The sequence below is a fragment of the Eurosta solidaginis genome, chromosome 4 (genome assembly GCF_040869045.1).
Source record: "Eurosta solidaginis isolate ZX-2024a chromosome 4, ASM4086904v1, whole genome shotgun sequence".
In the NCBI taxonomy this organism is placed as follows: Eukaryota; Metazoa; Arthropoda; class Insecta; order Diptera; family Tephritidae; genus Eurosta; species Eurosta solidaginis.
In genome coordinates, this window is record NC_090322.1 from 38550478 (window position 1) to 38569018 (window position 18541).

Here is an 18541-nt window from a genome sequence, read left to right on the forward strand (position 1 = left end):
ATCGAAGCAAGAACCCGTTCCGGAGAAGAGGGTTTAGAATTCCTTCCTATATTAAATCTTTAGAAGCGAATCAAGAACCCCTCCCGGAGAAGAAGGTTTAGAATGTCTTCCTATATTAAATCTATAGAAGCGAAGCAAGAATACCTTGCAGAGAAATAGAGTGAAACACCTAGAACTACACTGAACCAAAAATTTCATGAAACCTCTACAAAAACCGGTGTTCATGGAATTTAAAAAATATTTCTTAGAATATAATATATATTATATATTATACATATATTATATATTATATATATTTTTTTCATATTCTATGAATGGGTTCATAGATTTTAAGAAAAACTATTTATATTCTAAGAAATATTTTTTTTAATTATATTAAAACTGGTTTTTGGAGAAGTTTTCATGAACTTTTTCTTAGAAAACATGTACTTTTTTGGTTCAATGCATTTAATAGGATAATAAAAATACTGTTTTAAAAAGTTTACATTTTATTTTATCTTTTTTGGTATCAGATCTTACAAATTAATTACCAATTATTACGAGGGACTGCAAATTATGATTATTTTTTTAATTTACTCAAGAATCAGTTTTTCAATATAAAGCTCAAAGAGTCATATATCCTGAACTATGCGGAATTTCGCCTTAAAAATTTACAATTCTTCATACTAAAGTTAAGTTTTTGAATATTTTAATTTTAAGGTGGGAGGAGGTATTCAATTCATACCGATTTTCCGCCATTTATAGTAGCATTTTCAATAACTTAACTTTGATGTCAGCAACTTCAGAGCAAGAGGGTGTTCATTCAAATATTTGAGGCGAAATTCAGCATAGTTCAGGATATATGACTCTTTTAGTTTTATTATAAAAAACTCATTATTGAGTAAAACAAAAAAAATAACCAATATTTCTAGTCCCTGATTGTAACAGAAAATAAAAATTGTTAGGAATTCAGTCTTGTATTCAGTATATCAATAGAATTGATAACTCATTATTGAGTAAAACAAAAAAATTATCATTGTTGTCCCTGAGTGTTACATCAAATAAAAATTTTTAGGAATTCAGTCTTGTACGCAGTATATCAATAAAATTTAGTCTTGCATACATACTTATTTAAATTAAACATTTTATAACATAACATTAATTTGGCTTTATTTCGTTGCTTTTATTCGGGAGTAGCTTCGGTGTGCTTTCTCTTTAAACATGAGGCCTTGTGGTAGCGGTTTTTTATGGCCTTTATTGCGTGTCGCAGCTGGTCTTTGCATTCTTTTCCCCTATTGCCAACTTGTGAGCAGCTTCTGAAATAAAAATATGAAAAGTTTGTAAACATATATAAAATAAACATCTTTTAAAAAGTGAGTTGTAATCTCTTTAATAACTCGACTTACCCCCTTATTCTGCCATGGTTACACTCTTATTATCTTCTGATAACATTACTATTTAGAAACTTTTGCAGATAGACCACCAAAAGATTGTAAATTTTCTTGTAACCAGGGTGGTCATTAAGAACAATGCTCAGTTTTTCAGTGCGTGTTTAAACTACATTTAAAGTTGACTAGAGTTGAACCTTGCCATTATGTTCATTTCCATAACATCATTTTAGGTTAAGCGGCAATACTGCCAGGGTTAAACTCTAGTCAACTTTGACTGTAGTTTAAACTTGCACTGAAAAACTGTGCCTAAATGCTGATTTACACGAGTCGATTTTTCTGGTAGATTTTTGTCGTTCCTTTGTGTAAATAGCAATTCGACTGATAAAAAGCATGTATTTGATGGTTGATCGCAGTCGAACGACAAATATTAAATAGAAAATCGACTCGTGTAAATGAGCCTAAAGGGTGTTAATTTACTGATATATTTACATTGTTTAAATATACTTACCAAAAAGTAATTTCATTAGTTTCGCGTATCGAAGTATTGGCGTTTTCCCTTGTTTTCCATCCATATTATGTTGTAATATTATATCTTCACCCAAAATCGACCGCAAATTTTGTTTGAGATTTTATAAATTGAGACACCGTCCCAACCTGCAAAAAATATAAAATATATATAAACTAGTATTTAAATATATTTTTATTAGACTTTTTATGTGCATATATGGGCAGAAAAAATAAGCAGCAAAGATAATAAGTCTTACCATCTGATTTTGATTTTCTGCATAAATGAATGACTCAAAGACGTCCAGTTCTGGTTGTGTTTTTATGGGAAACATTGAGGCAAATTTCGGTACCAGGTACATGTTGTCGCTCAAAGTTTGTATTAAGATGGTTTGTTCTGTTAATATGCTTTTGATACTTTCCAAATTTAAGTTGTAAGTATCTGCGAAAAAAACATATTGTTGTTATAGAAAATAATAAATATAGAATATAATAGAAAAGTGAGGTTTTAACATCAATTGTCATAAAATTACCTTTGTTTGTATTAATTTCAGATTTAAGACTCTCTATTGCATAATTTTTTCTAGCGCAGTACTTTTTAACTCTTTTATTTGATCATTAAGCTCCGATAATGTGTCTGCAATTTTTAAATAAATATATTTATAAATTAATATACATATGTATATGTATATATATACACTTCTGCTCATATTAATAGGTTCACAATTGAAACTAATTTTATTCGTAACGCATATTTACTTATGTGTTTTTAATAATTTTAATTAAAGCTCATCATAGTATTAAGCAGACACTGAATATCACTGATTCATCACTGTCACTATGTTGTCCCACTCCTAACGCATTATTTTCTGTATTAATTTCATTTTGTTTAACACTTTCGCGGTCACTGACGAAGTATTGTCTATATTAATTCCATTTTGTTCAACCCTTTCACTAAATTTTAGATCTATTTCGCTCTTTTCTATTTTTATTAAACGTTTTAATTGTCTTTTGATTAACATTTTTATTTTGTTTTAATAACTCACTTTTTTATTTGATCGCTTATAAAAGACGCGTCACACATGGATAACAATTGCAGACTGAATTAAACAATTCCAAACATGATTGTTGTCGAATGGAAATTTCCACAGAAGGTAACGGCAGTTAGGATTTTTTTCTACTTATCTACCTATTGCGCTTTTTTGCATTACCCGTAATTGATCACAGAAGCGAATACAAATTAAGGTAGTGTAAATATGCGCGTGCAACGTCTCTGCTTCTTTTATGTATTACCAGAAATGAGTAGGAGAAGCGAAATCATTTGAAGGCATTTTAATCAATGCCTTCTAGAATACATTATACTTCGAGCTGAATAGCGATTCTTTGCAGCATTACCAGCAATGGGTTGGTGAAGTGAAACTACCTTTAGAAGATATTACCTTAGAAGCGATTACCCTTAGTAGCGATTACCGATTTTTTGCTGGGAAGAACTGCCAACCAGCTAATTCAGGGTTTTATTTGGACCGTGCCTATAAGATGGGTTTCAGGCAGGGTAGTACAAAGTAGTCTTCCCAATACCGACCCACTTTGGGAAGTATTGGGGATTTACCAGAGTAAGGAGCAATGCTGTGGCGGACGGTATAATTCTCTGTTTTTAATATTAAACCGCTTAGCACGCCTTGTCGGGCAGATGGTCGTACGACCAAGATGAACGCTTAAATATTTTATTTAAATAAGAAAAACAAGGGAGGGAGAACGGAGTCATGCTAAAGAAGACAAAAGCGTCGGACTCGATGAACGAGATCAGGCTAAAGTCAACACGCACCATGATGGAAAGCAGGCGAATGCAAACAGATAAGTATTGTAGGAAATGGTGGAGAGCGGAGGGAGTAAAAGACTTTTCTAGCAGTAACGTGCAGCACTAAGAATTGTCGAACGCTTTGGAGCAAGTCGTAGGTAATTTAGGGAGGTAACTGTTCCCCAGATAATGAGTGAGGTGGCAAAGCAGTCACTTACTGTGGTGCTGGTTGATCGTACCAATCATATCTGTAAGACGGAGCTTATTAGCATAGTGCTCACGATGATGCAGGAAGAACCAAGCGAGTCCCTTCCAATTTTGAAGTGGGAGGATACGCTGCGGCTGCAGAGCTGGAAGGTACTTACAATATCACGGCCTACGGAAGTTGTAAGCGCTAAATTTTCAAAAAAAAAAAAAAAAGCAGGCAGAGGATACATACAGCTTGGCGAAATGTCCTAGGGCACAGGCAAAATTTAAATGCAGCTCAGGAAAAGAAATCCCAAGGAAAATAAAACTAGCACGCTAAAAGCAGAAGAGATTGGAGAAGATCTCGACAGACTTAAGACAAGGGACTGGAGGTGGTAGTGGACGTCATGAAGCAATAACCTCAAGATAGGGAGAAGAATACAAGGCATATGGGAAAGATGGGAATGAGGAAGCGGATGAGCTAGAGCTAGCTAAAAACGACGTATCTATCGAAGCTGGCTCCGTAGACGTTCCAATAAGGTGGGGCATTTTAAGAATAAGCGACGGTTGCACATAATCGGCCATACGGGAAATACGTGTCGAAGATCATGTGTAGGTCTTACAACGCTAGACTAAAAAAGTTACTCCTCTCATTACAAAAAGAGGACAGTAGGCTCATATTGGGTATTCGGGCTAGGCCTTCTGGCGTCACATGCATTTGAATTAAGTTTGGCCAGTGATACCAGATGTAGGATGTAGGTTGACATTTTGTGCCTGTTCCCTGCGCTTGCCAGGCTAAGACTCCAGCTATTGGGAGTGATACAGCTATCAGATCTAGAAGCAGCAAGTTACATAGGTCCTAGAAAGCTCCTAGTGCCAGGAAAAGAGAGTTATGTTATAGCATAGGTTCTGGTTTTTGCATGGGTTTTCAGCTTGGTCGCAAGACATACACCACACTCCTGGTCTCATTCAGTTTATTTTAGGTCCTCACGGATCACACCATCTGGTTGTCCTTTCCTCAAGTACTGCTCGCAACCGATTTGAGGATTTGTGGTAGCTCTGTGTGGGTCGTCTCCCTGAAATATACTCTTGGATCTCATGGATCCTTCGGCTGTATCTTATATTGCCTTTGGTAGTCCAACAATAATAGCACTGCTCTACTGATATCCAAGCCCACATATTTTTGATTGGTTTGATGCGGTTTAGCAGCTCGTAAGATACGGATCTTAAGCGCGCGTAAAGGGTAAGCAGCCAAAATACAAAAATGGGGGTTGAAGTGAGAGCTTTTTTGTTTTTGCATTGGCAGTGATTGTTAGCCACGCGCAGTTTTTTTATGTGGTCGCTGTTGTTGCGTTGGCAACTGTATCGTTTGGGTAATAAATTTGTAGTTTTTTTTTTTGTCTTATGTGTGTTTATTGGTGTGTGTGTGTGCAGAGCTTTATGATTTATCAATGGTTTTGGCAGCAGTCGAATAGCGCACAAACCATGGACCATTGGCTTCTCGCTGCCTGCGTCCGTTCGTCCGCTGCAAGAAATTTGAAAATTTGCATAAAACCGAACAGCGCCCACATTTTTCAATTCTTGTTGCCTCTTGCCTGCCTACAGCCTGCCTCGTTCAGTCCTTTAGCTATGAACTCTACTTAGGGTCGTCTTTCTTATATCTTATTAGCTTTTTTTTTTTCTTGTTATAAGATTTTTCAAAAAACCCACAGCTGACTTTACACAAATCCGCTGTTGTTAAAGGCTGCCGATTTCAACCTCTCCCCCAGCTTTGTCTCGTATAAAAAATGTCAATTGAAAGTGGCGCGAAATTGCAAAAATCTTGTCGCGTAATGATTAATGATTTATAAAGAATTGTGGATCTCTTCATTGCCTCCCCTCCTTTTGCTGCACCCACTTGTCTGTTTTAGTTTTCTAATTTCATCAGAGACTTATAAGAAATTGCAATTTGATTTAGCGATCAGATTAGAGAATGTGATGAGTAGGAGGATATAAAAAGTAGTATAATGAAAGGCTGAATAGCATTCGGATTTTGTGGTATGTATCAATTTGTATATAACATTTACGCAGACCAAGGAAGAAACTTCAAAGAAGAGTCGAGTTTTTTTAAACTAATTAGTACTCAAAAAAAATGCCTGTACATTGAGTTTCTTGTCTCGCATAGCTCATTGGACTAAGCGCTCAATGGGTGACTGCTACCGTCATATCCCACAGTTTTTATAAATTTTAAATACTCTGAGAGCGAATATAGGCTAGGTTAAACTGGCTGGTTGGTGAGGAACTCGCATAGACTGAAAGCTCCTATCACAAAACCAGCACCTGTTTTATAAAATAACTTCGTCCTCTTGGCGAATAGGAGAAGCTTTCTATGACCTATTCCACTTGCTACTTCTAGATCTGATAGCTGTCTCACTCCTAATAGCTGTAGTCTTTAGCTGGAAGGCGAACGGCGCGTACACAAAACTTGCTCAATTTAAAAGCATGTGATTCCAGAACGCCGTTTCTAGTCAGAATACAAGCCATGAGTCTACAGTCCTCTCATTTTAATGATACGACTTACTTTGTAAGTCTAAGTTTTTAAGACCTGTCCACGAACTTCGATGCTTTGCAGCTGCGCGCTTGATCCACAACCTTCCTGCTTTGCATTCATTTAATCTTATGCCATATGATTGGGACGTCAGGTACAGGCTTCGAAGTATGCGCCCTTTAAAGCTATCTCATCCGCCTTTTCATTTCCATCCATTCCCATGTGCCCAAGTACCCAATATAGATGTACATTTCACCATATCCTAATTCTTTCTAGGGATTGCTTACACTCTAACACACTAGCGGGTACTATGCCACCTATTGCCTTATTAGCTAGTTTTCTATCAGTGTAAAGTTGCCGCGGCTGCAGTTTAAGCTATTTTGGTCATGTCAAATACTTCCGTCTGAAAAACACTACAGTGATCTGGCAGCTTGTAGTATCTGTTTATTTCTGGTTCAGCATAGTACCCCGCATACCCTACTAGATGAATTACTTTGGAACCACCGACGTACACGTGCATCGCTACTTGAGCACCTTTTCGAAAACCTTCCATCTCTTATTTGGCTCTTGGGCTTGATAAAAGAATCAAGTTCCCGTCTACTCTGGATTGGTTGGGTTCATCCCCAGCATTCGACGAAGTAAACCTTACAGACGGGGAGCCTTTTATATGTGACCTCCTTATCTTTGGCCAACATAAGAGGTGGTTTTCAGGCGTTCCTGCATTTAGGATAATGAAACGGCGGAGCAATATAACTTATTCCTTCCCCACCTTCGTTAGGTTTACGGTCGGCAGTATAACTTCTGGTTTAACTGCCTTGAAGAGAATGGCACGGCAGAGCATTTTCAGCAAGTGTCTGCCCACCTTCGCTTGAGTTGGACAAAAGGATTTGGGTCACAAAGCTTTATTGTCTTAGGTATAGGTTGCACTGGCCGGCCGACAACCTCATATAGGCTGAATGTGTCCATAGTGTAACCAGAATTTGACGACCACACAGGAGAACGCCAATCAGGTACCTGGACTTATGTTATAGAATAACTTCGTCCTCTTGGCATATACTAGAACTTTCTAGGACCTGCCTTAATTGCTGCCTCGATATCTGGCAACTCTGCGGCCCCTAATAAATGAAGCCTTGAACTGGCAAGCGCAGGACATAAACACAGAACGTGCACAACCGTCTATTCCTGCAGCTCGCACTTCCTACACCTGGTGTTACTGACGTGACCTAACTTATGACCATGTGATGCCAGAATGCCTATGCCCATCATATACATATCTCTTAAGTGTATTAATCAAACGCTTTCTCCTATTCATTCAGAGAGATGAAAGAGCGAGCATTCCGAACAGGTAATGGTGGCTGTTTACTAAGTCACTATTGGCTTAAGACCGACCCTCCTATTACCTGTGTGGAACCATGGAGCTATATGTGGTTAATCTTATACAAATAGGCAGTGTTCCTTGTACTAATTTCATCACTATTAGGTTCAACGAACACCATTCTTGGACATTATATCTCTGAGTCTATACATTTACCGTCATCATCACTCGCTGGTGAGCGCCAACGACTTTAATATCCTCTCCGAGCAGTACCGTTGCTAAAAGTACTACGTTATCACTCTTTGGTGAGAGCCAATGTCGTTTGTATGCTTTCCAATCCAACGTTCGTAGTATTACTCCACCATCACTCTCTGGTGAGGACCAACGGATTAATATCTCTCCCCGAGCATGGCAGTTACTAAAACCACCGTTGTTTGAACTCTATCTCTATCTGTGAAGAACGCTTGTCCCTGAATCACAGCTATCTTGGCCTACCTACGATAATGCGCCCCCTAGATGCAGAACTCTTGCTCAACAGGTTTAAGGTTGTGGGAATTCTGCTTTGTATATTATCCCTGCTTCTTCTTCTACGTACGCTCTACCACATTACTAAAGCAATTGTTACCAATTAAACTCTTCACTGCTGCAGTTTGATATTTGTATAGACTATTTTCGCACTTGAACACCAAAGCAAGTCAACTCACCCTGCGTCACACCAGCAGACCTGAAGCACATGCGTCATTTGGCAAGAAAATGGCAAAAACCGCAAATTACACACACATCAATGACAGCATATCGAAAGGCGTCAATATGTACTTACTAATACAAATACACATATGTATATGTGAGCAAATATTTTGAAGCTCAAGTGTAACCTTCCAACTGCAATAGCTGTCAGCAAATGTCACAGAGCATCAAGCTCTACAGCCTCACAGCGCTACAGTTCTTCTACGTAGAGCTTTTGGGGATTACTTGTTATTGCCAACTGTTGCTGAGTGTCAAACGTTTACCGTTATTCAATATGTGAAATAATGTCGATAATATGCCCAAGCATGCCCTTTATACCACATAGACACACATACAGCCGAAGCTGTGTTCACAAAAATTTGCACTTGAACTTAACTTCTAGCAAAGCACACCCTACACTGCTGCTCCTCGAGCTCTTACAGTTTTCGTTCTTATCCAACACAAAGTTTTTGGCTCTTTCCAAGCTTCACCGGCTGCTTTTGCTTGCATTTCATCTAACTTCTGCCGCATATTTCATCCGACATCAAATTGTTTGGTGACTGCTTCATCGGTAAGCAAGCAAATACATCGAAACCCGTTCAACTTATTACACATCATTTGCTTGCTTTAGTTTGGCTTTGACTCATTCTATTGCTCTTATAAATTCGGTTAGGACCCATCTCACTTCTCTATCCTATTCCTTAGCTCTGAACCTTGACTTTTACCCTAAAATTTGCTTTTGTTTGTCTTCTGTCACTTTTGGTGTCGAAGCATCACATCAAAAAATAACCAAGAAAATTTACGTATTTCAGTTACCGATATTCTGTTTAGAATGTGGTTAACATCTTTGGTTAACCTCAAATGTGTTGCCGATATGGTTTAGTGCGCACTTGAAAGGCAAGTTGTGCATCAACCCAGCTACCAGATGCATTGATGGTAATGATTTTCAACGCCCCGGAGGAAACTAAAACTGGTTTCAAGTTAAAAGTGTCTATTGAATTTCTGGGAACAAACCGGCGTTAGCGGAGGGGTATTCAAGAAGGGTGCAGGAGGATAAGAGAGATGTTCAACTGAGGTAGTAGCAAACGAGGTATCAGAATGGTAGCAACTGAGCTACAGTAAGATATCAGGAGGCAGCGGCGGAATATAAGGGCGACAAATAATGGTAGTAGCAATGAGGAGTATCGTGATGGCAGTGAACCTAATAGCAGCTGTGAGGCGACGTTACGCGAAACAGTATCGAAGCCGGGGAACGTAGGTTAATGCTTTACCTTTGTCACACTTTCGAATCATCTAGGGCTAGTATACACTATAGAGTTGCGTGGACGCTGGTTAGTTCGACCTCACTTGTTGGGACGGCTGCACACTATATGAACAGTGACTGAATGTAAGGCGGCGGCGGTGAGCCTAACAGCAGGAGCGACGCGAAGTAGTGCGTAGTAGTAACGTAGCCGGACTACGGGAGTTTCGGTAATAATTCAGGGGCAACGGCTTTACCTTGTCACACTGTCGAATCCTCCACAGCTATTATACGGTATTTGCTCGTTCGGCAGAGTCGTCATCTCCAATGAGAACTGCGAGGACTCTGGTAAGTGCTGGCTCACTTGAGCGACAACATTACATCCACAGCTGCACCCTATACGAACGATGACAGAATATAAAGTGGAGTTGGAGAAGCCGGAACTTCATAGGTCTAGCCCTGAGCTTATGGGAAGTGTATCCTTAAGGCACAGCGTAACCACCATTGACACACACTACAGTCTACGGCTGAAGCCAAAACTCAGCAAGGCCAACACAGGTTAGGGGCGACGAGCTAGATAACCTAAAAGGTTGCAGTCTGTTGTCTCGCGAAGAAAATGATGACCTGTGCCATGACAACACCCTGTCGACTCAGCCAGGCAACGGTAGAGTGCAGTACTGGCTCATTCACTCGACATAACCCATCCCGTATTAAATCGGTTCCGATATGGCCAGGCTTATACGTTAATTGTGCTTTTTACCGGAACGTACCGGATCTATATCCGGCAAAAGGACCATCAACAATCCCCAAAATCTTCGGGGAGGGTCTTTGTCACTACAACACAACAACAACAGTAAGCTTCCAGCATCTAGAGTATATTATTTTGGCAAAATCATAAAATTTAATATGTTCAATATTTACGAAATCACTCGCAACAACAACACAACACTCTGCAGCCACTTAAATTCGCAACGCATCGTTAAACTTGGCTTTAGGCAATCAAACATTAAAAAAAAAATGAACTTAAAGGGGCTGGAGGTTGACGGGTTTACATCAAAAAGAGGAAATAACGCAAATTGAACAAATATTTGAAAAATTACGCGAAAATTTTGTATTGAATTTATGCGTCGCGCCTAGCGCTCACATACGAACATTGTTTCTGCATAGCGCTTTGCTCTGGATTGCGAAAATTTCGAAAACCGCGTGGTTGTTGATTTTGCAAAATCGTTTTGTTGGCTGTCAAAATTGACGCGTGCTTGCTGGCAGGAGTCAATGCAAAATGTGGCGAAAAGCCGAAGTGGCGTGGGGATGCCATGAGCGCTTTAACAAGGGAGGGAAACAGTTGACGTAAGGCAGTAGAGAGCGTCAATATGTAACTGTTGGAGTGAGTGTAGAAGAGGCAGCAGAGTTTAACAATGCTTGTTAGCAACAACACAAAAGCGCGCAAAAAAAAAATCGCAAACGCAAATTGGCAACATGTTTACCAACAACAATATAAACAATATAAAGTAGGTAAAACAACAAATATTAGCCTGCGGCAGCTTAGCACACAGTTCAAAGTTCGTTATACGCATAAAACAGAAATTACTTATGCCACTGTAGGCTTGGGAAGTGTAATGTGTGGTGGCGCGAAAGTGGTCGCGTTTCCGCTCGTATTGCGTTGGGCGGATGCTGATTACCACGCGCGGTTACACGCGAAACAACACAATTTCTCATTTTTTGCCAAATGACAAGCACTACGTTTTTATTGTTGTTGTAACAAATATTACTGACGTTCTCGTGCTACTTTGCTGTTTGTAGCGCTTGTAATTGTTGTTGTGCGCGTTCTAATTTGCATACACTTACACATTTTTTTGTCGTTCTTCTTTCGAACGCGCGCAAGCAATGAAAAATCGACACAAATCCCCAAATGACAGGAGCAAAAGCGCAGCGCTATGTTACACACATTTAAGTGGTTTAGGAGTATGTGTGTGTGTGTGTGTGTGTGCTTTGCTAAATTTGTGATATATTGAACTGCCAAATGCCAGGAAAATCAAATAATCGACGCGCTGTTTTTAATGTGCATGCCCACACCACAAACGCACATTAACAGCAATCAAACACAACCGCATAGATGCTCTTGTAGTACAACGCGCGCGCTTTACTTTCCTATTTTTAATATATTGATATTCTCATTCACGCGCTCGTTACTATTGCGCTGAAATTGAAAAATTTCAAAACAAAAAAGAAAAAAATCTTTAATGAAATTGATATACTGACATTTTCGCGGATTACATGCAAAAGCCACAGCAAAACCCTCAACTGCCTGCATAGATTTAAATTATAATCAGCAATAGCGTAGGCGAAGGATGCGCAACGCACAACGAAATTTGCATAAATTTTGGGGGTGAGTGCGCGTCGCATACCACCATTACCCACGCGCATCCCTTTATGCGCGCTGTGCGTCGCGTCGCGTTGTATCAAATGCCATTAGAGGCATTTTAAATAATTACACTAACAACAAGCGCTCTAATCTTCAAGCAAAATGAAATTAATCAGAAATAGGCGGCAGCGCTGGGGGAACACATCGAATTGCGACCAAAGAGCGCGCGAGCTTCCCTAGTCCAATGTCTTTATCTTCTTGTTTTGCTTATTATGTATTAAGGGTATTGAGATTTTTTGTTATTGTTGTTTAATATTATTATCATTGTTTTTGTTTTGTTGCATTTCGTATTATTGATATTTGTTGTTGGCAGTTATTTACGCTTCAATAGCTTCACGGATAAGTCAATTTTACAGGTCATTGATGCGGAAGATCAAACTTCAAGCTCCGTCGCATTAAATGTTGCTTTTTTCTATTAGCATATTTTTTTTTTTCAACGCGTCACTGAGCTTTCATAAGTACTTCGAGTGCTATTTTTTGTGGATTTCATTAATTAAATATTAATACGCACAGGATAGCTAAGGGATAGTTCTAAGTGCTTATGGCTTGCAATTGACAATTTTCAAATCGAAAAGTAATGTTTAAAAGAAGCAGGACACTGTAGTAGTTTCAGGAGCGGTTTTATGACCACGAACACGATCATGATTCGGGTACCGCTGAAACAGATGATTCATAAATTAAGTGACGCGCCTAGGGGAGGAGTACTTACATACTTACTTAATTGGCGCTTAACCGTTTAAATTGTTATGACAGTCGAACAAGGCGCGCCAGTCGTATCTCTCTGCCAATTGGTCACACCAAGGGAGTTTATATCGTTTTCCACCTGGTCCTTCCAGTGGAGTGGGGGCCGCCTTCTTCCTCTGCTACCATAGGCGGGTTCCGATAGAAACCTTTTCATAGCCGGAGCGTGATCTTTCATTCGCATAACATGGCCTATCCAGCGCCGGACATTGCATTTTAATTCGCTGGACTATATTGATGTCTGCGTAAAGCTCGTACCCTCACTAAGGTAGGCGCCTTTTCGTTGGTGTGAGGGCTTAGCCGAACTCCATAGCGCCTGACTATGAAGCGGAGCTGTTTAGGACTGACATCTATGCCGTTTCGCCTCATAGGAGGGCGGCGGGATGTCGGTGACCAAGAACTGCTAACCCCCTAATCCAGGGTGTTATGCGAACCGTGCCTATTGGACGATTTGCAGCCAGGGGATAAATTCGGCTGTACTCGAACGGAGCCTTCCCGGTATCGGGCCAACTCGGGAAGTATTTATGGCCTTACCAAAGTAAGGGGCGCTGCTGTGGCGGACGGTTCTTTCCCCGTATATAATACTGGACCGCTGAGCCCGCCTTGTCGGGCAGGTCGCCGTACGACTAAGATGAACGACTCATTACCTGATTGTAATAAGGATGATGTAAAGAGGAGGACGGAGTCGCAATCCAAGGACGACAAATACGAATTGAGTGATGTGTCGGACTCGGGGAGCGAGAGTGGTGCTGATTCAATGAACTCCGTGTTGGATAAGCACACAAATGAAAACGGAGTAGAAGAATGGAGAAGGGTACGGAGCAGAGGAAGTAAAAGAGCTCTCTCGCAGTACCGTGCAGCACTAAGAATTGTACAACGCTTGGAAGCAGTGGTCGACCCAACAGAAGTGGAGATCGAGCACTTGGAATGTGCCCATGAAGCGGTAGAAGTAGGTCGAAGGCAGTTCAAAAGGTTTGCTGCGAGAAACCCTCGGTTCTGCAACTGGTACGAGGAGGAAGAAGCGTCGAATGGCAGAATGAAGAGGCAACGTTCGGCAGAAGGCGACAAGCCTGCTTTCAAGAGGCAGAAAGGACCCAGTCCTAGAGCCGCGAGACAGGACAGTCGCATAGACAAGACAAGTGGGTCCAAAGCTGTAAGAGATATGGGTTCCAATAGCGAGGTAGCAACTACCTCGAAAGCTGCGAGTCAGAGGGAAGTTCTAACTACGGAAGTAGGAGATGAGCCAAAGGGAGATAACGCTAAGACTCCGGCTTTCTCGGAGGCGCTAAAGGGAGTTAACGCTAAGGCTCCGGCTTTCTCGGAGATGCCAAAGGGAGATAACACTAAGACTACTGCTTTTCCCGAGAAGATGAGTGATGTGGCAAAGCAGTCACTGACTGTGGCGCTGGTTTATCGTAGCAGTCCTTTCGGACAAATGACAATTGAAAGGTGGAGATCTGTGGAAAGGGGCTTATTAGCTGAATGCTTAAGATGATGCGGGAACAACCAAGTAAGCCCCTACCAACCTTTGATTCGGGGGGATGGTATAATGGTGTGAAGTTGATAGCGTGCGACAATATCGTGAGCTTGCGGTGGCTGAAGGAAGTGGTTCCAAACCTCAAAAGGCAAGGCACGAACGCGCGGTTTGAAGTGGTGGATAAAGCGCAAATCCCCACGGCACCAAAAGCTAAGGTATGGATATCATGCATGATGAAGTCGGAGGATACACTGCGACTTTTGCAGAATCAGAATCCGAACATACCGACACAGGATTGGAAGGTACTTACTGTATCTCGGCCTACCGAGGGTGGTCAGTTCTACATCTTCCAAATAAACAAGCAGGCGGAGGTTATTTTGTACACGCAGCTTGGCAAAATGTCATTTGGCACTGGCAAAATTTACATGCGACTCAGGAAAATAAGTCCCGAGGATAAAAACCCTAACACGCTAGATGTGGGCGAAGTCGAAAAGGACCTAAAAAGCCTAAGGGAAAAAAGACATAGGTGCTAGAAGAGGACCAACCGCTAAATAGTGCTGTGACTCGCACAGAGACACACCCGGCACAACAGTCACGAGAGGCTGAAGGGGGCCTGGAATACTCTAAACCAAAATGGCAAGGGGAGGACGACGACGTCAAGACGAAGGTGCTGGAGGGGGTCAAACAGCCCAAAGGTGCTGCGAGTCCTACAGATAAACCTCCAACACAGTAAAGTGGCGTCGAGCGAACTCCCCCTAACCCTTGAGGAGGGATCGCCTGACGTGGCGCTGATCCAGGAGCCGTGGCTCTCATCGCGAGGAAAGGTCTCTGAACTTAGCGCGCGGGTTTCGTTTACTACGCGCAAACGGAAGGACGGGTGAGAGCTGTAATAATGGTACGGAAACAGCTGCATTCATATATGCTGCCTAACAGAGGATATCGTAGCGGTGGCCGTTGAGCAAAATAATAAGGAGGCATTTATCCTGGCATCCTGTTGCATGGCCCATGCTGCGGATGGAGTGCACCGATGGAGTGCAAAAGGCTAGTACAGGAGGAAGGACGCAAAGGGTGGTTGGTCATAGGCACATATGCAAATTCGCACCACAATGCGTGGGGAGGAGCAGATACGAACGAGAGAGGCGAATCTCTATTTTACTACATCCTGCAAACCAATTTGCAGATAGCCAACAGGGGAATGTCCCTACATACATTGGTCCAACATCCAGCAATGTTCTGTATATTACCTTGAGCTCCGAGCGTGATATATCATGGTATGATTGGATGGTTCTTGATAGACCATCCTTCTCCGACCATGCGTATATCAGCTTCAGCATCCCCCCTAAAGAGGGTAGAGAAGGGAGGAAACTTTAGAAACCCTAGGTCAACGAACTGGACTAAATTCCAGAAACATGTAGAAACAAAACTGGGACCACCCAAAGAGGTTGCTAAAGTAGAGGAACTGGAGGAGTCGAATGAATTCCAAACAAGGACGCTTATGACTGCGTATAACAAACTTGCACTCTAAGAAGATTCAGAGGAAAAGCAAAGCCGCCATTGTGAAGCAACGAGCTGAGTCTTCTAAGAAGACAGGTAAACGAAATGTTTAAGCTCGCAAAGACCGCGGATAGCGAAGCGTGTCGGGACGAGTACAGGGATCTACTGAGGATCTACAAGCGTGAAATTACCAGGGCGAAGAGAAACTCATGGAAAAGTTTCTGTACGGACATATAGTGCTCCAGCCAAACAGCATGGTTGAAAAAAGTCCTAGCAAAGGGAAACATAGTCCAGGGACTAATAAAGAAAGAGAATGGGGAATGGTCACGTAATAGTGAGGAATCCCTTGAGGTGCTTCTCGGTATACATTTTCCATCGAGAGACGGTTAAAAGAGCCAGCAGACATCACTCACACTTCGATCACGGAGCTAGTAGTGCCGGGCTTGGTGACCGATACCAAGATCGAGTAGGCAGTGAAGACGTTTTCTAAGTTTAAATCACCGGGCCCAGATGGTATATTCCCGGCCATGCTACAAGTCTCAAGTAGGGCGGTCGTGGAATGGCTTAAAATAATATTCGATGGGTGCATAAGACTGAATCATGTACCGCACTCTTGGAGAACTGCTCGTTTAGCTTTTCTGCCAAAGGCGGGGAAGATCAGTCACGTGTATCCCAAAGACTATAGACCCAATATCTTAACATCATTTCTGCTCAAAACCTTTGAGAGGCTGATAGATGTGTACATAAAGTCCAACGTAGATGAAAAGCTGCTCTCCACAGCATGCGTACACCAAAGGCAAGTCGGTAGACACCGCATTGCATAGGGTGGTAATAAGCATAGAGAAATCCCTGGAATATAAGGAGTATGCTCCAGGTGTCTTCTTGAACATTGCCGGGGCTTTCAATAATGTTGCAAAAGGGGCGGTTATAGATGGTCATAATTACATTAAAGTACATCCTGCCTTAATAAGATGGATCGGCTGCATGTTAAATTGCAGAAAGATTACATCACAATGGGGATTGTACGAGGCCACGAAATCAGTGGACAGGGGCACGCCGCAGGGGGGGGTGCTATCACCTCTGCTGTGGACGCTGGTCATCAACCAACTGCTCAGGCAATTCGATGAGGGACCCGTAAAACTTACGGCTTACGCAGACGACGTTGCAACTGTCATAAGTGGAAAGTGCTTTCCAACGATTAGTTCTTTGATGGATCGGGCGCTTCGGGATATTCATACCTGGGCATCAAATATCGGGTTGAAAGTCAATGCGGAGAAGACGGATATGGTATTGTTTACAAAGAGGTACAAGGTCCCAAATCGGAGCAGGCCTAAGTTAGGAGGGGTGACCTTACAGGAGAAACCTTGCTCAAAATATCTAGGAATCATCCTAGACAGTAAGCTGTCATGGAAGCTCAACGTGGAGGAGAGGGTCAAGAAAGCTTCAACGGCACTCTGTGCATGTAAAAGAATGCTGGGGTGTACGTGAGGCCTATCGCCCTCTCTTTCTCATTGGATTTTTACAGCGATTGTTAGCCCTATTCTATACTATGGAGTTCTTGTTTAGTGGAAAGCCACACAAAAAAAAAAACATACTTCAAAAAATTAGAGGGGATATGCAGACTATCGATGCTTAGCATTACGGGAGCCCTGAAAACAACCCCGATGGCTGCACTGTATGCATTAACTACCGCAACCAGGCTTGGTGCTTCGGGCAGCTTGAGCGCCGACCATATGGGCATCGTAGTAATGCGTCATCAATCACAAGACGAACAGACTATCTGATTCCCTATCTGCGCTTCGAGGGAGATCTTAAGGCCACAATAGAGGTCGACGGTTGCGCAAGGGTGCGCAAATGGCGGACGAGGCGATACATGTGTACACCGATGGTTCCAAAGTAGTGGAAGGAGTAGGGTCTGCGGTATACTACGCTGATCAGGAAATAAGCAGATCCTACAGGCTGCCGGATTACTGTAGCGTTTTCCAAGCGGAAATATTAACCGTAACCCAAGCAGTAGAAACCCTGGAAGAGAATAGCTTAAGATGCAGCCGTGCTAACTTTTATATTGACAGTCAAGCAGCAATTAAGACAATAATCTCGCATAGCACAGCATCTAAATGCGTGTTAGATTGTAAGCAGTCTCTGGAGAGAATCGGGACAGGGAGAAGCATAAATCTATATTGGGTCCCAGGGCATATGGGAAGATATGGGAATGAAAAAGCGGACGAACTAGCTAAAAAGGGCGCATCCCTTGAAGCTTGCTCCGTAGGCGGCCCAATTAGATTCGGCGAGATTAAGCAAAGGCGAGAGGTGCACATGATCGACCAAGCGGGAAAGGCGTGGGTTCAAGCGCGGGGCTGTAAAGTGTCAAAGATTATGTGTAGGTCTTACAACCTTAGACTAACACAGTTGCTTCTATCATTAAAAAGAGAGGACTGTAGACTCATGACGGGTATTCTGACTGGACACTGCCTTCTGGCGTCACATGCCTTTAAATTAGACTTGGTCAGTGATAGCAGATGTAGGAAGTGGGGGTTGGAGGAGGAAACGATCGAGCACGTTCTGCGCTCATGCCCTGCACTTACCAAGCTAAGGCTCCAGCTATAAGGAGTGATACAGCTGTCAGATCTAGAAGCAGCAAGTGGCTTAAGTCCTAGGAAGCTTCTAGTATTTGCCAAGAGGACGGAGTTATTTTATAACATAGGTCCTGGTTTTTGATAGAGTTTCTCAGTTTGGTCGTT

General features: G+C 41.9%; 1 long non-coding RNA gene across 2 annotated transcripts; it reads right to left on the bottom strand.

Moving 5' to 3' along the window:
- Positions 1-555: 555 nt before the first annotated feature.
- LOC137247831 (uncharacterized) lies at positions 556-3074 on the bottom strand. 2 transcript variants are annotated; one of them, XR_010951899.1, is made up of 5 exons: positions 2634-3074; positions 2408-2511; positions 2135-2316; positions 1879-2024; positions 556-1295 (listed from the first exon to the last, which is right to left on the bottom strand). It is a non-coding gene; the product is annotated as an uncharacterized lncRNA (long non-coding RNA). The 2 variants fall into 2 exon arrangements; XR_010951898.1 differs by having other exon boundaries at positions 2408-3074.
- Between the last annotated feature and the right edge of the window lie 15467 nt (positions 3075-18541).